The following is a 19,388-nucleotide window of genomic DNA, read 5'->3' as shown; positions in this document are numbered from 1 at the left end:
CATGCGCTCTGTTTCTCATGCGCTCTGTTTCCCATGCGCTCTGTTTCCCATGCGCTCTGTTTCTCATGCGCTCTGTTTCCCATGCGCTCTGTTTCTCGTGCACTCTGTTTTCCGTGCGCTCTGTTTCTCGTGTGCTCGGTTTCTCGTGCGCTCTGTTTCTGGTGTGCTCGGTTTCCCGTGCGCTCTGTTTTCCGTGTGCTCTGTTTCTCGTGCGCTCTGTTTCCCATGCGCACTGTTTCTCATGCTCTCTGTTTCTCGTGCGCTCTGTTTCCCATGCGCTCTGTTTCCCATGCGCTCTGTTTCCCGTGCGCTCTGTTTCCCATGCGCTCTGTTTCCCATGCGCTCTGTTTCCCATGCGCTCTGTTTCCCATGCTCTCTGTTTCACGTGCGCTCTGTTTCGCTTGTGCTCTGTTTCCCATGCGCTCTGTTTCCCGTGCGCTCTGTTTCTCATGCGCTCTGTTTCTCGTGCGCTCTGTTTTTGGTGCGCTCTGTTTCCCATGCTGTCTGTTTCTCGTGCGCTCTGTTTCCCATGCTCTCTGTTTCCCGTGTGCTGTGTTTCCCATGCGCTCTGTTTCCCATGCACTCTGTTTCCCGTGTGCTCTGTTTCCCGTGCTCTCTGTTTCACATGCAATCTGTTTCTCATGCGCTCTGTTTCCCATGCGCTCTGCTTCCCGTGCGCTCTGTTTCTTGTGCGCTCTGTTTCCCCAGCGCTCTGTTTCCCGTGCGCTCTGTTTCCCGTGCGCTCTGTTTCCCCTGCGCTCTGTTTCCCGTGCGCTCTGTTTTCCGTGCGCTCTGTTTCCCATGCTCTCTGTTTCTCGTGCGCCCTGTTTCCCATGCTCTCTGTTTCCCGTGTGCTCTGTTTCCCGTGCTCTGTTTCCCATGCAATCTGTTTCTCATGCGCTCTGTTTCCCATGCGCTCTGCTTACCGTGCGCTTTGTTTCTCGTGCGCTCTGTTTCCCGTGCACTCTGTTTCCCGTGCGCTCTGTTTCTCGTGCGCTCTGTTTCTCATGCGCTCTGTTTACCATACGCTCTGTTTCTCATGCGCTCTGTTTCCCGTGCGCTCTGTTTCCCATGCGATCTGTTTCCTGTTCGCTCTGTTTCCCATGCGCTCTGTTTCTCATGCGCTGTTTCTCATGCGCTCTGTTTCCCATGCGTTCTGTTTCTCATGCGCTCTGTTTCTCGTGCGCTCTGTTTCCCATGCGCTCTGTTTCCTGTTCGCTCTGTTTCTCATGCGCTCTGTTTCTAGTGCGCTCTGTTTCCCATGCGCTCTGTTTCTCATGCGCTAATTCTCATGCGCTCTGTTTCCCATGCGTTCTGTTTCTCATGCGCTCTGTTTCTCGTGCGCTCTGTTTCCCGTGCGCTCTGTTTCCCATGCGCTCTGTTTCCTGTGCGCTCTGTTTCTCATGCGCTCTGTTTCTAGTGCGCTCTCTTTCCTGTGCTCTCTGTTTCCCATGCGCTCTGTTTCTCATGCGCTGTTTCTCATGCGCTCTGTTTCCCGTGCGTTCTGGTTCTCATGCGCTGTTTCTCGTGCGCTCTGTTTCTCGTGCGCTCTGTTTCCCAAGCGCTCTGTTTCTCATGTGCTCTGTTTCCCATGCGCTCTGTTTCCCATGCGCTCTGTTTCTCATGCGCTCTGTTTCCCGTGCGCTCTGTTTTTCGTGCACTCTGTTTCCCATGCGCTCTGTTTCCCGTGCGCTCTGTTTCTCCTGTGCTCTGTTTCCCGTGCGCTCTGTTTCTCGTGCACTCTGTTTCTCGTGTGCTCTGTTTCCCATGCTCTCTGTTTCCCATGCAATCTGTTTCTCATGTGCTCTGTTTCCCATGCGCTCTGTTTCCAGTGCGCTCTGTTTCTCGTGCGCTCTGTTTCTCATGCGCTCTGTTTCCCGTGCGCTCTGTTTCTCCTGTGCTCTCTTTCCCGTGCGCTCTGTTTCTCGTGCACTCTGTTTCTCGTGTGCCCTGTTTCCCGTGCGCTCTGTTTCCCATGCTCTCTGTTTCCCATGCAATCTGTTTCTCATGCGCTCTGTTTCCCATGCGCTCTGTTTCCCGTGCGCTCTGTTTCTCGTGCGCTCTGTTTCTCATGCTCTCTGTTTCCCGTGTGCTCTGTTTCCCATGCGCTCTGTTTCTCGTGTTCTCTGTTTCCCGTCCGCTCTGTTTCTCGTGTGCTCTGTTTCCCGTGCTCTCTGTGTCCCATGTGCTCTGTTTCCCGTGCGCTCTGTTTCTCGTGCGCTCTGTTTCTCGTGCGCTCTGTTTCCCATGCTCTCTGTTTCCCGTGTGCTCTGTTTCCCATGCGCTCTGTTTCTCATGCGCTCTGTTTCTCATGCGCTCTGTTTCTCATGCACTCTGTTTCCCGTGTGCTCTGTTTCTCGTGCGCTCTGTTTCTCGTGCGCTCTGTTTCCCATGCACTCTGTTTCTCATGCGCTCTGTTTCTCATGCACTCTGTTTCCCATGCGCGCTGTTTCTCATGCTCTCTGTTTCTCGTGCGCTCTATTTCCTGTGTGCTCTGTTTCCCATGCGCTCTGTTTCTCATGCGCTCTGTTTCTCATGCACTCTGTTTCCCGTGTGCTCTGTTTCTCGTGCGCTCTGTTTCTCGTGCGCTCTGTTTCCCATGCACTCTGTTTCTCATGCGCTCTGTTTCTCATGCACTGTTTCCCGTGCGCGCTGTTTCTCATGCTCTCTGTTTCTCGTGCGCTCTATTTCCTGTGTGCTCTGTTTCTCATGCGCTCTGTTTCTCATGTGCTCTGTTTCTCATGCGCACTCTTTCCCGTGCGCTCTATTTCCTGTGTGCTCTGTTTCTCATGCGCTCTGTTTCTCATGTGCTCTGTTTCTCATGCGCACTCTTTCCCGTGCGCTCTGTTTCCCGTGCTCTCTGTTTCCCATGCGCTCTGTTTCCCGTGCGCTCTATTTCCTGTGTGCTCTGTTTCTCATGCGCTCTGTTTCTCATGTGCTCTGTTTCTCATGCGCACTCTTTCCCGTGCGCTCTGTTTCCCGTGCTCTCTGTTTCCCATGCGCTCTGTTTCCCGTGCGCTCTGTTTCTCGTGCGCTCTGTTTCTCGTGCGCTCTGTTTCCCATGTGCTCTGTTTCCCATGCGCTCTGTTTCCCAGGCGGTCTGTTTCCCGTGCGCTCTGTTTCCCATGTGCTCTGTTTCCCGTGCGCTGTTTCCCGTGCGCTCTGTTTCCCGTGTGCTCTGTTTCCCGTGCTCTCTGTTTCCCATGCGCTCTGTTTCTCATGCGCTCTGTTTCCCATGCGCTCTGTTTCTCATGCGCTCTGTTTCCTGTGCGCTCTGTTTCTCATGCGCTCTGTTTCTAGTGCGCTCTGTTTCTCATGCGCTGTTTCCCATGCGCTCTGTTTCCCGTGCGCTCTGTTTCTCATGCGCTCTGTTTCTCATGCGCTCTGTTTCCCATTCGCTCTGTTTCTCGTGCGCTCTGTTTCTCGTGCGCTCTGTTTCTCATGCGCCCTGTTTCCCATATGCTCTGTTTCTCATGCACTCTGTTTCTCGTGCGCTCTGTTTCTAGTGCGCTCTGTTTCCCATGCGCTCTGTTTCTCATGTGCTCTGTTTCCCGTGCGCTCTGTTTCTCATGCACTCTGTTTCTCGTGCGCTCTATTTCCTGTGTGCTCTGTTTCCCATGCGCTCTGTTTCTCATGCGCTCTGTCTCCCATGCGCTCTGTTTCCCGTGCGCTCTGTTTCTCGTGCGCTGTGAATCCCGTACGCTCTGTTTCCCTTGCGCTCTGTTTCTCATGCGCTCTGTTTCTCATGCGCTCTGTTTCCCGTGCGCTACGTTTCCCAGGCTGTCTGTTTCCCGTGCGCTGTTTCCCATGCGCTCTGTTTCTCCTGCGCTGTGTATCCCGTGCGCTCTGTTTCCCGTGCGCTCTGTTTCTTATGCGCTCTGTTTCCCGTGTGCTCTGTATCCCGTGCGCTCTGTTTCCCGTGCGCTCTGTTTCTCATGCTCTCTGTTTCCAGTGCGCTCTAATTTCCGTGCGCTCTGTTTACCATACGCTCTGTTTCTCATGCGCTCTGTTTCCCGTGCGCTCTGTTTCCCGTGCGCTCTGTTTCCTGTGCGCTCTGTTTCTCATGCGCTCTGTTTCTAGTGCGCTCTGTTTCCCATGCGCTCTGTTTCTCATGCGCTGTTTCTCATGCGCTCTGTTTCCCGTGCGTTCTGTTTCTCATGCGCTCTGTTTCTCGTGCGCTCTGTTTCCCGTGCGCTCTGTTTCCCATGCGCTCTGTTTCCTGTGCGCTCTGTTTCTCATGCGCTCTGTTTCTAGTGCGCTCTGTTTCCTGTGCTCTCTGTTTCCCATGCGCTCTGTTTCTCATGCGCTGTTTCTCATGCGCTCTGTTTCCCGTGCGTTCTGGTTCTCATGCGCTGTTTCTCGTGCGCTCTGTTTCTCGTGCGATCTGTTTCCCAAGCACTCTGTTTCTCATGTGCTCTGTTTCCCATGCGCTCTGTTTCCCATGCGCTCTGTTTCTCGTGCACTCTGTTTCTCGTGTGCTCTGTTTCTCGTGCACTCTGTTTTCCATGCGCTCTGTTTCCCGTGCGCTCTGTTTCTCCTGTGCTCTGTTTCCCGTGCGCTCTGTTTCTCGTGCACTCTGTTTCTCATGCGTTCTGTTTCTCATGCACTCTGTTTCCCGTGCGCGCTGTTTCTCATGCTCTCTGTTTCTCGTGCGCTCTATTTCCTGTGTGCTCTGTTTCTCATGCGCTCTGTTTCTCATGTGCTCTGTTTCTCATGCGCACTCTTTCCCGTGCGCTCTGTTTCCCGTGCTCTCTGTTTCCCATGCGCTCTGTTTCCCGTGCGCTCTGTTTCTCGTGCGCTCTGTTTCCCATGTGCTCTGTTTCTCATGCCCTCTGTTTCCCGTGCGCTCTGTTTCCCGTGCGCTCTGTTTCCCGTGCGCTCTGTTTCTCATGCGCTCTGTTTCCCGTGCGTTCTGGTTCTCATGCGCTGTTTCTCGTGCGCTCTGTTTCTCGTGCGCTCTGTTTCCCAAGCGCTCTGTTTCTCATGTGCTCTGTTTCCCATGCGCTCTGTTTCCCATGCGCTCTGTTTCTCATGCGCTCTGTTTCCCATGCGCTCTGTTTATCGTGCACTCTGTTTTCCATGCGCTCTGTTTCCCGTGCGCTCTGTTTCTCCTGTGCTCTGTTTCCCGTGCGCTCTGTTTCTCGTGCACTCTGTTTCTCGTGTGCTCTGTTTCCCGTGCGCTCTGTTTCCCATGCTCTCTGTTTCCCATGCAATCTGTTTCTCATGTGCTCTGTTTCCCATGCGCTCTGTTTCCAGTGCGCTCTGTTTCTCGTGCGCTCTGTTTCTCATGCTCTCTGTTTCCCGTGTGCTCTGTTTCCCATGCGCTCTGTTTCTCATGCACTCTGTTTCCCATGCGCGCTGTTTCTCATGCTCTCTGTTTCTCGTGCGCTCTATTTCCTGTGTGCTCTGTTTCTCATGCGCTCTGTTTCTCATGTGCTCTGTTTCTCATGCGCACTCTTTCCCGTGCTCTCTGTTTCCCATGCGCTCTGTTTCTCGTGCGCTCTGTTTCCCATGCGCTCTGTTTCCCATGTGCTCTGTTTCCCATGTGCTCTGTTTCCCAGGCGGTCTGTTTCCCGTGCGCTCTGTTTCCCATGTGCTCTGTTTCCCGTGCGCTCTGTTTCCCGTGCGCTCTGTTTCCCGTGCGCTCTGTTTCCCGTGCTCTCTGTTTCCCATGCGCTCTGTTTCCCATGCGCTCTGTTTCTCATGCGCTCTGTTTCCCATGCGCTCTGTTTCTCATGTGCTCTGTTTCCCGTGCGCTCTGTTTCCTGTGCGCTCTGTTTCTCATGCGCTCTGTTTCTAGTGCGCTCTGTTTCCTGTGCGCTCTGTTTCCCATGCGCTCTGTTTCTCATGCGCTGTTTCTCATGCGCTCTGTTTCCCGTGCGTTCTGGTTCTCATGCGCTGTTTCTCGTGCGCTCTGTTTCTCGTGCGCTCTGTTTCCCAAGCGCTCTGTTTCTCATGCGCTCTGTTTCTCATGCGCTCTGTTTCCCATGCGCTCTGTTTCTCATGCGCTCTGTTTCCCATGCGCTCTGTTTCCCGTGCACTCTGTTTTCCATGCGCTCTGTTTCCCGTGCGCTCTGTTTCTCCTGTGCTCTGTTTCCCGTGCGCTCTGTTTCCCGTGCGCTCTGTTTCCCGTGCGCTCTGTTTCTCGTGCGCTCTGTTTCTCGTGCGCTCTGTTTCTCGTGTGCTCTGTTTCTTGTGTGCTCTGTTTCCCATGCTCTCTTTTTCCCATGTGCTCTGTTTCCCGTGCGCTCTGTTTCCCGTGCGCTCTGTTTCTCGTGCGCTCTGTTTCCCATGCTCTCTGTTTCCCGTGTGCTCTGTTTCCCATGCGCTCTGTTTCTCATGCGCTCTGTTTCTCATGCACTCTGTTTCCCGTGTGCTCTGTTTCTCGTGCGCTCTGTTTCTCGTGCGCTCTGTTTCCCATGCACTCTGTTTCTCATGCGCTCTGTTTCTCATGCACTGTTTCCCGTGCGCGCTGTTTCTCATGCTCTCTGTTTCTCGTGCGCTCTATTTCCTGTGTGCTCTGTTTCTCATGCGCTCTGTTTCTCATGTGCTCTGTTTCTCATGCGCACTCTTTCCCGTGCGCTCTGTTTCCCGTGCTCTCTGTTTCCCATGCGCTCTGTTTCCCGTGCGCTCTGTTTCTCGTGCGCTCTGTTTCCCGTGCGCTCTGTTTCCCATGTGCTCTGTTTCCCATGCGCTCTGTTTCCCAGGCGGTCTGTTTCCCGTGCGCTCTGTTTCCCATGTGCTCTGTTTCCCGTGCGCTGTTTCCCGTGCGCTCTGTTTCCCGTGTGCTCTGTTTCCCGTGCTCTCTGTTTCCCATGCGCTCTGTTTCTCATGCGCTCTGTTTCCCATGCGCTCTGTTTCTCATGCGCTCTGTTTCCTGTGCGCTCTGTTTCTCATGCGCTCTGTTTCTAGTGCGCTCTGTTTCTCATGCGCTGTTTCCCATGCGCTCTGTTTCCCGTGCGCTCTGTTTCTCATGCGCTCTGTTTCTCATGCGCTCTGTTTCCCATTCGCTCTGTTTCTCGTGCGCTCTGTTTCTCGTGCGCTCTGTTTCTCATGCGCCCTGTTTCCCATATGCTCTGTTTCTCATGCACTCTGTTTCTCGTGCGCTCTGTTTCTAGTGCGCTCTGTTTCCCATGCGCTCTGTTTCTCATGTGCTCTGTTTCCCGTGCGCTCTGTTTCTCATGCACTCTGTTTCTCGTGCGCTCTATTTCCTGTGTGCTCTGTTTCCCATGCGCTCTGTTTCTCATGCGCTCTGTCTCCCATGCGCTCTGTTTCCCGTGCGCTCTGTTTCTCGTGCGCTGTGAATCCCGTACGCTCTGTTTCCCTTGCGCTCTGTTTCTCATGCGCTCTGTTTCTCATGCGCTCTGTTTCCCGTGCGCTACGTTTCCCAGGCTGTCTGTTTCCCGTGCGCTGTTTCCCATGCGCTCTGTTTCTCCTGCGCTGTGTATCCCGTGCGCTCTGTTTCCCGTGCGCTCTGTTTCCCGTGCGCTCTGTTTCCCGTGTGCTCTGTATCCCGTGCGCTCTGTTTCCCGTGCGCTCTGTTTCTCATGCTCTCTGTTTCCAGTGCGCTCTAATTTCCGTGCGCTCTGTTTACCATACGCTCTGTTTCTCATGCGCTCTGTTTCCCGTGCGCTCTGTTTCCCGTGCGCTCTGTTTCCTGTGCGCTCTGTTTCTCATGCGCTCTGTTTCTAGTGCGCTCTGTTTCCCATGCGCTCTGTTTCTCATGCGCTGTTTCTCATGCGCTCTGTTTCCCGTGCGTTCTGTTTCTCATGCGCTCTGTTTCTCGTGCGCTCTGTTTCCCGTGCGCTCTGTTTCCCATGCGCTCTGTTTCCTGTGCGCTCTGTTTCTCATGCGCTCTGTTTCTAGTGCGCTCTGTTTCCTGTGCTCTCTGTTTCCCATGCGCTCTGTTTCTCATGCGCTGTTTCTCATGCGCTCTGTTTCCCGTGCGTTCTGGTTCTCATGCGCTGTTTCTCGTGCGCTCTGTTTCTCGTGCGATCTGTTTCCCAAGCACTCTGTTTCTCATGTGCTCTGTTTCCCATGCGCTCTGTTTCCCATGCGCTCTGTTTCTCGTGCACTCTGTTTCTCGTGTGCTCTGTTTCTCGTGCACTCTGTTTTCCATGCGCTCTGTTTCCCGTGCGCTCTGTTTCTCCTGTGCTCTGTTTCCCGTGCGCTCTGTTTCTCGTGCACTCTGTTTCTCATGCGTTCTGTTTCTCATGCACTCTGTTTCCCGTGCGCGCTGTTTCTCATGCTCTCTGTTTCTCGTGCGCTCTATTTCCTGTGTGCTCTGTTTCTCATGCGCTCTGTTTCTCATGTGCTCTGTTTCTCATGCGCACTCTTTCCCGTGCGCTCTGTTTCCCGTGCTCTCTGTTTCCCATGCGCTCTGTTTCCCGTGCGCTCTGTTTCTCGTGCGCTCTGTTTCCCATGTGCTCTGTTTCTCATGCCCTCTGTTTCCCGTGCGCTCTGTTTCCCGTGCGCTCTGTTTCCCGTGCGCTCTGTTTCTCATGCGCTGTTTCTCATGCGCTCTGTTTCCCGTGCGTTCTGGTTCTCATGCGCTGTTTCTCGTGCGCTCTGTTTCTCGTGCGCTCTGTTTCCCAAGCGCTCTGTTTCTCATGTGCTCTGTTTCCCATGCGCTCTGTTTCCCATGCGCTCTGTTTCTCATGCGCTCTGTTTCCCATGCGCTCTGTTTATCGTGCACTCTGTTTTCCATGCGCTCTGTTTCCCGTGCGCTCTGTTTCTCCTGTGCTCTGTTTCCCGTGCGCTCTGTTTCTCGTGCACTCTGTTTCTCGTGTGCTCTGTTTCCCGTGCGCTCTGTTTCCCATGCTCTCTGTTTCCCATGCAATCTGTTTCTCATGTGCTCTGTTTCCCATGCGCTCTGTTTCCAGTGCGCTCTGTTTCTCGTGCGCTCTGTTTCTCATGCTCTCTGTTTCCCGTGTGCTCTGTTTCCCATGCGCTCTGTTTCTCGTGTTCTCTGTTTCCCGTGCGCTCTGTTTCTCGTGTGCTCTGTTTCCCATGCTCTCTGTTTCCCATGTGCTCTGTTTCCCGTGCGCTCTGTTTCTCGTGCGCTCTGTTTCTCGTGCGCTCTGTTTCCCATGCTCTCTGTTTCCCATGTGCTCTGTTTACCATGCGCTCTGTTTCTCATGCGCTCTGATTCTCATGCGCTCTGTTTCTCATGCACTCTGTTTCCCGTGTGCTCTGTTTCTCGTGCGCTCTGTTTCTCGTGCGCTCTGTTTCCCATGCACTCTGTTTCTCATGCGTTCTGTTTCTCATGTGCTCTGTTTCCCGTGCGCGCTGTTTCTCATGCTCTCTGTTTCTCGTGCGCTCTATTTCCTGTGTGCTCTGTTTCTCATGCGCTCTGTTTCTCATGCGCTCTGTTTCTCATGCGCACTCTTTCCCGTGCGCTCTGTTTCCCGTGCTCTCTGTTTCCCATGCGCTCTGTTTCCCGTGCGCTCTGTTTCTCGTGCGCTCTGTTTCCCATGTGCTCTGTTTCTCATGCCCTCTGTTTCCCGTGCGCTCTGTTTCCCGTGCGCTCTGTTTCCCGTGCGCTCTGTTTCCCATGTGCTCTGTTTCCCATGCGCTCTGTTTCCCAGGCGGTCTGTTTCCCGTGCGCTCTGTTTCCCATGTGCTCTGTTTCCCATGCGCTTTGTGTCCCGTGCGCTCTGTTTCCCGTGTGCTCTGTTTCCCGTGCTCTCTGTTTCCCATGCGCTCTGTTTCCCATGCGCTCTGTTCCTCATGCGCTCTGTTTCCCATGCGCTCTGTTTCTCATGAGCTCTGTTTCCCGTGCACTCTGTTTCCCGTACGCTCTGTTTCCCATACGCTCTGTTTCCCATGCGCTCTGTTTCCCGTGCGCTCTGTTTCCCATGCGCTCTGTTTCTCGTGCGCTCTATTTCCTGTGTGCTCTGTTTCCCATGCGCTCTGTTTCTCATGCGCTCTGTTTCCCATGCGCTCTGTTTCCCGTGCGCTCTGTTTCCCGTGCGCTCTGTTTCTCATGCGCTCTGTTTCTCGTGCGCTCTGTTTCTCATGCGCTCTGTTTCTCATGCGCTCTGTTTCCCATACGCTCTGTTTCCCATGCGCTCTGTTTCCCGTGCGCTCTGTTTCCCATGCGCTCTGTTTCTCGTGCGCTCTATTTCCTGTGTGCTCTGTTTCCCATGCGCTCTGTTTCTCATGCGCTCTGTTTCCCATGCGCTCTGTTTCCCGTGCGCTCTGTTTCCCGTGCGCTCTGTTTCTCATGCGCTCTGTTTCTCGTGCGCTCTGTTTCTCATGCGCCCTGTTTCCCATACGCTCTGTTTCTCATGCGCTCTGTTTCTCGTGCGCTCTGTTTCGAGTGCGCTCTGTTTCCCATGCGCTCTGTTTCTCATGTGCTCTGTTTCCCGTGCGCTCTGTTTCTCATGCGCTCTGTATCCCATGCGCTCTGTTTCCCGTGCGCTCTAATTTCCGTGCGCTCTGTTTACCATACGCTCTGTTTCTCATGCACTCTGTTTCCCGTGCGCTCTGTTTCCCATGCGCTCTGTTTCTCATGCGCTCTGTTTCTAGTGCGCTCTGTTTCCCATGCGCTCTGTTTCTCATGCACTCTGTTTCCCGTGCGTTCTGGTTCTCATGCGCTGTTTCTCGTGCGCTCTGTTTCTCATGAGCTCTGTTTCCCGTGCACTCTGTTTCCCGTACGCTCTGTTTCCCATACGCTCTGTTTCCCATGCGCTCTGTTTCCCGTGCGCTCTGTTTCCCATGCGCTCTGTTTCTCGTGCGCTCTATTTCCTGTGTGCTCTGTTTCCCATGCGCTCTGTTTCTCATGCGCTCTGTTTCCCATGCGCTCTGTTTCCCGTGCGCTCTGTTTCCCGTGCGCTCTGTTTCTCATGCGCTCTGTTTCTCGTGCGCTCTGTTTCTCATGCGCTCTGTTTCTCATGCGCTCTGTTTCCCATACGCTCTGTTTCCCATGCGCTCTGTTTCCCGTGCGCTCTGTTTCCCATGCGCTCTGTTTCTCGTGCGCTCTATTTCCTGTGTGCTCTGTTTCCCATGCGCTCTGTTTCTCATGCGCTCTGTTTCCCATGCGCTCTGTTTCCCGTGCGCTCTGTTTCCCGTGCGCTCTGTTTCTCATGCGCTCTGTTTCTCGTGCGCTCTGTTTCTCATGCGCCCTGTTTCCCATACGCTCTGTTTCTCATGCGCTCTGTTTCTCGTGCGCTCTGTTTCGAGTGCGCTCTGTTTCCCATGCGCTCTGTTTCTCATGTGCTCTGTTTCCCGTGCGCTCTGTTTCTCATGCGCTCTGTATCCCATGCGCTCTGTTTCCCGTGCGCTCTAATTTCCGTGCGCTCTGTTTACCATACGCTCTGTTTCTCATGCACTCTGTTTCCCGTGCGCTCTGTTTCCCATGCGCTCTGTTTCTCATGCGCTCTGTTTCTAGTGCGCTCTGTTTCCCATGCGCTCTGTTTCTCATGCACTCTGTTTCCCGTGCGTTCTGGTTCTCATGCGCTGTTTCTCGTGCGCTCTGTTTCTCGTGCGCTCTGTTTCCCATGCGCTCTGTTTCTCATGCGCTCTGTTTCACATGCGCTCTGTTTCCCATGCGCTCTGTTTCCCATGCGCTCTGTTTCTCATGCGCTCTGTTTCCCACGCGCTCTGTTTCTCGTGCACTCTGTTTTCCATGCGCTCTGTTTCCCGTGCGCTCTGTTTCTCATGCGCTCTGTTTCTCGTGTGCTCTGTTTCCCGTGCGCTCTGTTTCTCGTGTGCTCTGTTTCCCGTGCGCTCTGTTTCGCATGCTCGCTGTTTCCCATGCAATCTGTTTCTCATGCGCTCTGTTTCCCATGCGCTCTGTTTCCCGTGCGCTCTGTTTCTCGTGCGCTCTGTTTCTCATGCTCTCTGTTTCCCGTGTGCTCTGTTTCCCATGCGCTCTGTTTCTCGTGTTCTCTGTTTCCCGTGCGCTCTGTTTCTCGTGTGCTCTGTTTCCCATGCTCTCTGTTTCCCATGTGCTCTGTTTCCCGTGCGCTCTGTTTCTCGTGCGCTCTGTTTCTCGTGCGCTCTGTTTCCCATGCTCTCTGTTTCCCGTGTGCTCTGTTTCCCATGCGCTCTGTTTCTCATGCGCTCTGTTTCTCATGTACTCTGTTTCTCATGCACTCTGTTTACCTTGTGCTCTGTTTCTCGTGCGCTCTGTTTCCCGTGTGCTCTGTTTCCCATGCGCTCTGTTTCTCATGCGCTCTGTTTCTCATGTGCTCTGTTTCTCATGCACTCTGTTTCCCGTGTGCTCTGTTTCTCATGCGCTCTGTTTCTCATGCACTCTGTTTCCCGTGCGCGCTGTTTCTCATGCTCTCTGTTTCTCGTGCGCTCTATTTCCTGTGTGCTCTGTTTCTCATGCGCTCTGTTTCTCATGTGCTCTGTTTCCCATGCGCACTCTTTCCCGTGCGCTCTGTTTCCCGTGCTCTCTGTTTCCCATGCGCTCTGTTTCCCGTGTGCTCTGTTTCTCGTGCGCTCTGTTTCCCATGCGCTCTGTTTCTCTTGCCCTCTGTTTCCCGTGCGCTCTGTTTCCCGTGCGCTCTGTTTCCCGTGCGCTCTGTTTCCCATGTGCTCTGTTTCCCATGCGCTCTGTTTCCCATGCGCTCTGTTTCCCAGGCGGTCTGTTTCCCGTGCGCTCTGTTTCCCATGTGCTCTGTTTCCCGTGCGCTCTGTTTCCCGTGTGCTCTGTTTCCCGTGCTCTCTGTTTCCCATGCGCTCTGTTTCCCATGCGCTCTGTTTCTCATGCGCTCTGTTTCCCATGCGCTCTGTTTCTCATGCGCTCTGTTTCCCGTGCACTCTGTTTCCCGTACGCTCTGTTTCCCATGCGCTCTGTTTCCCGTGCGCTCTGTTTCCCGTGTGCTCTGTTTCTCATGCTCTCTGTTTCTCATGCGCTCTGTTTCCCACGCGCTCTGTTTCTCGTGCACTCTGTTTTCCATGCGCTCTGTTTCCCGTGCGCTCTGTTTCTCATGCGCTCTGTTTCTCGTGTGCTCTGTTTCCCGTGCGCTCTGTTTCTCGTGTGCTCTGTTTCCCGTGCGCTCTGTTTCGCATGCTCGCTGTTTCCCATGCAATCTGTTTCTCATGCGCTCTGTTTCCCATGCGCTCTGTTTCCCGTGCGCTCTGTTTCTCGTGCGCTCTGTTTCTCATGCTCTCTGTTTCCCGTGTGCTCTGTTTCCCATGCGCTCTGTTTCTCGTGTTCTCTGTTTCCCGTGCGCTCTGTTTCTCGTGTGCTCTGTTTCCCATGCTCTCTGTTTCCCATGTGCTCTGTTTCCCGTGCGCTCTGTTTCTCGTGCGCTCTGTTTCTCGTGCGCTCTGTTTCCCATGCTCTCTGTTTCCCGTGTGCTCTGTTTCCCATGCGCTCTGTTTCTCATGCGCTCTGTTTCTCATGTGCTCTGTTTCTCATGCACTCTGTTTACCTTGTGCTCTGTTTCTCGTGCGCTCTGTTTCCCGTGTGCTCTGTTTCCCATGCGCTCTGTTTCTCATGCGCTCTGTTTCTCATGTGCTCTGTTTCTCATGCACTCTGTTTCCCGTGTGCTCTGTTTCTCATGCACTCTGTTTCCCGTGCGCGCTGTTTCTCATGCTCTCTGTTTCTCGTGCGCTCTATTTCCTGTGTGCTCTGTTTCTCATGCGCTCTGTTTCTCATGTGCTCTGTTTCCCATGCGCACTCTTTCCCGTGCGCTCTGTTTCCCGTGCTCTCTGTTTCCCATGCGCTCTGTTTCCCGTGTGCTCTGTTTCTCGTGCGCTCTGTTTCCCATGCGCTCTGTTTCTCTTGCCCTCTGTTTCCCGTGCGCTCTGTTTCCCGTGCGCTCTGTTCCTCATGCGCTCTGTTTCCCATGCGCTCTGTTTCTCATGCGCTCTGTTTCTAGTGCGCTCTGTTTCCCATGCGCTCTGTTTCTCATGTGCTCTGTTTCCCGTGCGCTCTGTTTGTCATGTGCTCTGAATCCCATGCGCTCTGTTTCCCGTGCGCTCTAATTTCCGTGCGCTCTGTTTACCATACGCTCTGTTTCTCATGCGCTCTGTTTCCCGTGCGCTCTGTTTCCCATGCGCTCTGTTTCTCATGCGCTCTGTTTCTAGTGCGCTCTGTTTCCCATGCGCTCTGTTTCTCATGCACTCTGTTTCCCGTGCGTTCTGGTTCTCATGCGCTGTTTCTCGTGCGCTCTGTTTCTCGTGCGCTCTGTTTCCCAAGCGCTCTGTTTCTCATGCGCTCTGTTTCCCATGCGCTCTGTTTCCCATGCGCTCTGTTTCTCATGCGCTCTGTTTCCCACGCGCTCTGTTTCTCGTGCACTCTGTTTTCCATGCGCTCTGTTTCCCGTGCGCTCTGTTTCTCGTGCGCTCTGTTTCTCGTGCGCTCTGTTTCCCGTGCGCTCTGTTTCTCGTGTGCTCTGTTTCCCGTGCGCTCTGTTTCGCATGCTCTCTGTTTCCCATGCAATCTGTTTCTCATGCGCTCTGTTTCCCATGCGCTCTGTTTCCCGTGCGCTCTGTTTCTCGTGCGCTCTGTTTCTCATGCTCTCTGTTTCCCGTGTGCTCTGTTTCCTATGCGCTCTGTTTCTCGTGTTCTCTGTTTCCCGTGCGCTCTGTTTCTCGTGTGCTCTGTTTCCCATGCTCTCTGTTTCCCATGTGCTCTGTTTCCCGTGCGCTCTGTTTCCCGTGCGCTCTGTTTCTCGTGCGCTCTGTTTCTCGTGCGCTCTGTTTCCCATGCTCTCTGTTTCCCGTGTGCTCTGTTTCCCATGCGCTCTGTTTCTCATGCGCTCTGTTTCTCATGTGCTCTGTTTCTCATGCACTCTGTTTCCCGTGTGCTCTGTTTCTCGTGTGCTCTGTTTCTCGTGCGCTCTGTTTCCCGTGTGCTCTTTTTCCCATGCGCTCTGTTTCTCATGCGCTCTGTTTCTCATGTGCTCTGTTTCTCATGCACTCTGTTTCCCGTGTGCTCTGTTTCTCATGCGCTCTGTTTCTCATGCACTCTGTTTCCCGTGCGCGCTGTTTCTCATGCTCTCTGTTTCTCGTACGCTCTATTTCCTGTGTGCTCTGTTTCTCATGCGCTCTGTTTCTCATGTGCTCTGTTTCCCATGCGCACTCTTTCCCGTGCGCTCTGTTTCCCGTGCTCTCTGTTTCCCATGCGCTCTGTTTCCCGTGTGCTCTGTTTCTCGTGCGCTCTGTTTCCCATGCGCTCTGTTTCTCTTGCCCTCTGTTTCCCGTGCGCTCTGTTTCCCGTGCGCTCTCTTTCCCGTGTGCTCTGTTTCCCATGTGCTCTGTTTCCCATGCGCTCTGTTTCCCATGCGCTCTGTTTCCCAGGCTGTCTGTTTCCCGTGCGCTCTGTTTCCCATGTGCTCTGTTTCCCGTGCGCTCTGTTTCCCGTGCGCTCTGTTTTCCGTGTGCTCTGTTTCCCGTGCTCTCTGTTTCCCATGCGCTCTGTTTCCCATGCGTTCTGTTTCTCATGCACTCTGTTTCCCATGCGCTCTGTTTCTCATGCGCTCTGTTTCCCGTGCCCTCTGTTTGTCGTCTTCTCTGTTTCCCATGCGCTCTGTTTCCCGTGCGCTCTGTTTCCCGTGCGCTCTGTTTCCCGTGCGCTCTGTTTCTCATGCTCTCTGTTTCTCATGCGCTCTATTTCCTGTGTGCTCTGTTTCCTATGCGCTCTGTTTCCTATGCGCTCTGTTTCCTATGCGCTCTGTTTCTCATGCGCTCTGTTTCCCATGTGCTCTGTTTCCCGTGCGCTCCGTTTCCCAGGCTGTCTGTTTCCCGTGCGCTGTTTCCCATGCGCTCTGTTTCTCCTGCGCTGCGTATCCCGTGTGCTCTGTTTCCCGTGCGCTCTGTTTCTCATGCGCTCTGTTTCCCGTGTGCTCTGTATCCCGTGCACTCTGTTTCCCGTGCGCTCTGTTTCTCATGCTCTCTGTTTCTCGTGCGCTCTATTTCCCGTATGGTCTGTTTCTCGTGCGCTCTGTTTCCCGTGCGCTCTGTTTCCCATGCGCTCTGTTTCCCGTGCGCTCTGTTTCCCGTGCGCTCTGTTTCCCGAGCGCTCTGTTTCTCGTGCGCTCTGTTTTTCATGCGCTCTGTTTCTCATGCGCTCTGTTTCACATTCGCTCTGTTTCTCGTGCGCTCTGTTTCTCGTGCGCTCTGTTTCTCATGCGCCCTGTTTCCCATGCTCTCTGTTTCTCATGCGCTCTGTTTCTCGTGCGCTCTGTTTCTCGTGCGCTCTCTTTCCCATGCGCTCTGTTTCTCATATGCTCTGTTTCCCGTGCGCTCTGTTTCCCATGCGCTCTGTTTCCCATGCGCTCTGTTTCCCGTGCGCTCTAATTTCTGTGCGCTCTGTTTACCATACGCTCTGTTTCTCATGCGCTCTGTTTCCCGTGCGCTCTGTTTCCCATGCGCTCTGTTTCCTGTGCGCTCTGTTTCTCATGCGCTCTGTTTCTAGTGCGCTCTGTTTCCCATGCGCTCTGTTTCTCATGCGCTGTTTCTCATGCGCTCTGTTTCCCGTGCGTTCTGTTTCTCATGCGCTCTGTTTCTAATGCGCTCTGTTTCCTGTGCGCTCTGTTTCCCATGCGCTCTGTTTCTCATGCGCTGTTTCTCATGCGCTCTGTTTCCCGTGCGTTCTGTTTCTCATGCGCTGTGTTTCTTGTGCGCTCTGTTTCTCGTGCGCTCTGTTTCCCAAGCGCTCTGTTTCTCATGCGCTCTGTTTCCCATGCGCTCTGTTTCCCATGTGCTCTGTTTCCCGTGCCCTCTGTTTGTCGTGTGCTCTCTTTCCCGTGCGCTCTGTTTCCCATGCGCTCTGTTTTCCGTGCGCTCAGTTTCCCAAGCGCTCTGTTTCTCATGCGCTCTGTTTCACATGCGCTCTGTTTCTCATGCGCTCTGTTTCTAGTGCGCTCTGTTTCTCATGCGCTCTGTTTCTCATGCGCTCTGTTTCCCATGCGCTCTGTTTCCCATGCGCTCTGTTTCTCATGCGCTCTGTTTCCCATGCGCTCTGTTTCTCGTGCACTCTGTTTTCCGTGCGCTCTGTTTCTCGTGTGCTCGGTTTCTCGTGCGCTCTGTTTCTCGTGTGCTCGGTTTCCCGTGCGCTCTGTTTTCCGTGTGCTCTGTTTCTCGTGCGCTCTGTTTCCCATGCGCACTGTTTCTCATGCTCTCTGTTTCTCGTGCGCTCTGTTTCCCATGCGCTCTGTTTCCCATGCGCTCTGTTTCCCGTGCGCTCTGTTTCCCATGCGCTCTGTTTCTCATGCGCTCTGTTTCCCACGCGCTCTGTTTCTCGTGCACTCTGTTTTCCATGCGCTCTGTTTCCCGTGCGCTCTGTTTCTCGTGCGCTCTGTTTCTCGTGCGCTCTGTTTCCCGTGCGCTCTGTTTCTCGTGTGCTCTGTTTCCCGTGCGCTCTGTTTCGCATGCTCTCTGTTTCCCATGCAATCTGTTTCTCATGCGCTCTGTTTCCCATGCGCTCTGTTTCCCGTGCGCTCTGTTTCTCGTGCGCTCTGTTTCTCATGCTCTCTGTTTCCCGTGTGCTCTGTTTCCTATGCGCTCTGTTTCTCGTGTTCTCTGTTTCCCATGTGCTCTGTTTCCCGTGCGCTCTGTTTCCCGTGCGCTCTGTTTCTCGTGCGCTCTGTTTCTCGTGCGCTCTGTTTCCCATGCTCTCTGTTTCCCGTGTGCTCTGTTTCCCATGCGCTCTGTTTCTCATGCGCTCTGTTTCTCATGTGCTCTGTTTCTCATGCACTCTGTTTCCCGTGTGCTCTGTTTCTCGTGTGCTCTGTTTCTCGTGCGCTCTGTTTCCCGTGTGCTCTTTTTCCCATGCGCTCTGTTTCTCATGCGCTCTGTTTCTCATGTGCTCTGTTTCTCATGCACTCTGTTTCCCGTGTGCTCTGTTTCTCATGCGCTCTGTTTCTCATGCACTCTGTTTCCCGTGCGCGCTGTTTCTCATGCTCTCTGTTTCTCGTACGCTCTATTTCCTGTGTGCTCTGTTTCTCATGCGCTCTGTTTCTCATGTGCTCTGTTTCCCATGCGCACTCTTTCCCGTGCGCTCTGTTTCCCGTGCTCTCTGTTTCCCATGCGCTCTGTTTCCCGTGTGCTCTGTTTCTCGTGCGCTCTGTTTCCCATGCGCTCTGTTTCTCTTGCCCTCTGTTTCCCGTGCGCTCTGTTTCCCGTGCGCTCTCTTTCCCGTGTGCTCTGTTTCCCATGTGCTCTGTTTCCCATGTGCTCTGTTTCCCATGCGCTCTGTTTCCCAGGCTGTCTGTTTCCCGTGCGCTCTGTTTCCCATGTGCTCTGTTTCCCGTGCGCTCTGTTTCCCGTGCGCTCTGTTTTCCGTGTGCTCTGTTTCCCGTGCTCTCTGTTTCCCATGCGCTCTGTTTCCCATGCGTTCTGTTTCTCATGCACTCTGTTTCCCATGCGCTCTGTTTCTCATGCGCTCTGTTTCCCGTGCCCTCTGTTTGTCGTCTTCTCTGTTTCCCATGCGCTCTGTTTCCCGTGCGCTCTGTTTCCCGTGCGCTCTGTTTCCCGTGCGCTCTGTTTCTCATGCTCTCTGTTTCTCATGCGCTCTATTTCCTGTGTGCTCTGTTTCCTATGCGCTCTGTTTCCTATGCGCTCTGTTTCCTATGCGCTCTGTTTCTCATGCGCTCTGTTTCCCATGTGCTCTGTTTCCCGTGCGCTCCGTTTCCCAGGCTGTCTGTTTCCCGTGCGCTGTTTCCCATGCGCTCTGTTTCTCCTGCGCTGCGTATCCCGTGTGCTCTGTTTCCCGTGCGCTCTGTTTCTCATGCGCTCTGTTTCCCGTGTGCTCTGTATCCCGTGCACTCTGTTTCCCGTGCGCTCTGTTTCTCATGCTCTCTGTTTCTCGTGCGCTCTATTTCCCGTATGGTCTGTTTCTCGTGCGCTCTGTTTCCCGTGCGCTCTGTTTCCCATGCGCTCTGTTTCCCGTGCGCTCTGTTTCCCGTGCGCTCTGTTTCCCGAGCGCTCTGTTTCTCGTGCGCTCTGTTTTTCATGCGCTCTGTTTCTCATGCGCTCTGTTTCACATTCGCTCTGTTTCTCGTGCGCTCTGTTTCTCGTGCGCTCTGTTTCTCATGCGCCCTGTTTCCCATGCTCTCTGTTTCTCATGCGCTCTGTTTCTCGTGCGCTCTGTTTCTCGTGCGCTCTCTTTCCCATGCGCTCTGTTTCTCATATGCTCTGTTTCCCGTGCGCTCTGTTTCCCATGCGCTCTGTTTCCCATGCGCTCTGTTTCCCGTGCGCTCTAATTTCTGTGCGCTCTGTTTACCATACGCTCTGTTTCTCATGCGCTCTGTTTCCCGTGCGCTCTGTTTCCCATGCGCTCTGTTTCCTGTGCGCTCTGTTTCTCATGCGCTCTGTTTCTAGTGCGCTCTGTTTCCCATGCGCTCTGTTTCTCATGCGCTGTTTCTCATGCGCTCTGTTTCCCGTGCGTTCTGTTTCTCATGCGCTCTGTTTCTAATGCGCTCTGT

This window comes from Chiloscyllium plagiosum, unplaced genomic scaffold (genome assembly GCF_037043375.1).
Source record: "Chiloscyllium plagiosum isolate Xiang-an unplaced genomic scaffold, Cpla_swu_hap1 HiC_scaffold_43, whole genome shotgun sequence".
NCBI classification, from domain to species: Eukaryota; Metazoa; Chordata; class Chondrichthyes; order Orectolobiformes; family Hemiscylliidae; genus Chiloscyllium; species Chiloscyllium plagiosum.
Note: the sequence above shows the minus strand (reverse complement) of the source record.